Source organism: Meriones unguiculatus, chromosome 14, assembly GCF_030254825.1.
Source record: "Meriones unguiculatus strain TT.TT164.6M chromosome 14, Bangor_MerUng_6.1, whole genome shotgun sequence".
Classification (NCBI taxonomy): domain Eukaryota; kingdom Metazoa; phylum Chordata; class Mammalia; order Rodentia; family Muridae; genus Meriones; species Meriones unguiculatus.
The window spans coordinates 46,851,813-46,854,207 of NC_083361.1; the positions used below are offsets into that span (position 1 = coordinate 46,851,813).

The 2,395-nt window shown below is 44.8% G+C and overlaps 1 non-coding gene across 1 annotated transcript; it reads left to right on the top strand.

The window, feature by feature from the left end:
• The first annotated feature begins 1,234 nt into the window (after nucleotides 1-1,234).
• On the top strand, nucleotides 1,235-1,306 carry Trnae-uuc (transfer RNA glutamic acid (anticodon UUC)). Its single transcript has one exon. It is a non-coding gene; the product is annotated as a tRNA-Glu (tRNA).
• The last annotated feature ends 1,089 nt before the right edge of the window (nucleotides 1,307-2,395 follow it).

The following is a 2,395-nucleotide window of genomic DNA, read 5'->3' on the forward strand; positions in this document are numbered from 1 at the left end:
AGCCTATCATCCTTACTCATTTGTGAGGAAGGTAAACAAATTCTGTCTCAGGAAAACAGGAGCAAGCCAAGGACCCCGACTTCCCAAGTTTCTACCCATTGTTTGCTACTACTCAGAGTTGTCCCAGCTCCCTAACATCCTTTCTAAGTGTGACCACCACAGAGCTCCGTAGAAAGTACTGAATTGAATGAAATGCCTGGGCTAGGCTACTTTCCTGGGAGCTGTAAATTTCCATCGCCTGTGGCTCTCCTTAACAAGGACGTTTTAGATGGTTTTAAATTGTGGAGTGGGCCTATAACTTGTCGTAGAGTGCTCCATGCATGACCTAGGTTGAGAAGCCAATTCAGAATCCTAGAACCAATCAATCAGTCAGTCTGTCAATCAATTAAAATGCAACGGTCATGGTACTGGCAAACGGGTACCTACCTTCTCCTCATTCAATCTGAACTGTCTCCTTTTATTCCTTCTGATTTCTCTTGAGTCCCTTCCGTGGGTGTTTTGTTGTTGTTGTTTTGGTTTGGTTTTTGTATGCTTTAATGTATAGTGAACATTTTACGGTGCATGGCTGGTTGTTGACCTTATTTACAGCGGTATCTTCCTAGCAGTGCTTGGGAGTATTAAGAATTCTTTCATTGTGCGCGCTTTTGAGATTCGATTGTCAAAGATTAAATTCCCCCCTCCCCACCCCGATAACATAAGGCTATCTACGTCAGATCTTAAAATAGCACTTCAAAGATCTTTTACTCAAAACAGCCCTTATTTGGGGATTTCATTCATTCAGTTTTAATTCAGAGTTTGATTTAGTCTTAATGAAGGAAAATCAAACAGTGAAAATGGTGATTAAAACTGTGATTGGAAAAGCTAGTCCAATAGCCTCCGCATCAGATCTGGGCTCTGGGCCCTGGCGACCACGCTCTTGCCCTACCCTTTCTCTGCACTAGCGTTCTAATGCATTCAAGCTATTGTTTCCGCTACTGCAATGCAGAGCTGTAACCGAGCTTTAGAGACAGAGGCCAGTCTGTGGGCTGGATATGAGCGGTTAGCAAAGCCACTGAAAGCGGAACAAATCGCAGAATGGACCGGGTAAGGTTTCTGGCAGTTCAGGGACTGAGGACGCTGGACGCTCCACGCGCAGGCGTGGAGACAGCCCGTTTAGGCACGGGGCGGGGCACTGTAGGCGGAAGCAGCTTTCAATGATTCAATAGACTCAAACTAAAGCTACCTTTTCGTCAGTTCCCACATGGTCTAGCGGTTAGGATTCCTGGTTTTCACCCAGGCGGCCCGGGTTCGACTCCCGGTGTGGGAACGAAGAGTATGTTTTGTTACTTTTTTTTTATTTGGCTGTAAATTGCAAAAACACTCAGCAAAGTACTACGTCGAGATTTTAAATGCTCTTCTACATTCCAATGAGAAAGGCACCCTGACGTTAATAGGTAGAATGATAGCTTTTGATCTCCGTGAAATACTTAATATTTCGCAATATGAAAAAAAAAAATCAAGCTGTTATGTTCAAGCCAATTCAGCGGTCTTTGTGCTCCTATGGCCAGCAGCTGGTAAGCAGGTCAATGAATTGGAAAGAGCGTTGACAGAAGCCACCCTTCACAGCTGCTGTCCCGTTGACTGGGAAGGGAGCTTTCCGAAGGGGAGTCGCTGGGGCTAAGATAGTATGGGAGCAAACAGCGTTAACGGAGGACGGGAGTTCAAAAAGGAACTGGAGTGACTGCATTCGTTTATTCGTCTGGTCACATTTCGCCTAATAACTCACGGGAAACTGAGGCATGGAGGCAGTCTCTAGGTAGAATCACATTTGTAGTTAGGCTCAAGGTTCCGAGAAGAGTCAAATTTTCAGAAGTGAAAGTTTCAAAGCTGGAAATGATTCCTGTGTGTACACCTGCATGCTTGTCGCGGTAACTCAAGCCTGCATGTGTAGTGGTTAGTGCGCACCCACAAAAGATCAGCGTTTGAACCAAGCCCTACGCCACTCATGGGGCTTAGCTAAACTTTGTCACCAGCCGCAAGATGCTCAGTTGCTAGTGTCCTCAGGGCAGTGGTTCTCAACCTTTCCGATGCTGTGACCCTTTAATACAGTTCCTAATATTGTAGCGACCGAGCCATAAAATTATTTTATTGCTACTTTACAATTTTGCTACTATTATGACTCGTAATGAAAATATCTGATATGCGGTATAGCTGATATGTGATCCCTGTGAAAGGGTCTTTCGACCCCCAAATGGTTTTGCGACCTACATGTTGAGAACTGCTATCTCAGTGTGGTTGGGATAATAAAGCCTGGTTTAAAAAACAGGGATCTGGACCAAGGAGTCTACAGACCGCATGTATGGCAAAGTTAATAGTATGTCTTTGGAAAAGTCACGCTATCTCACAAATGTGCTTC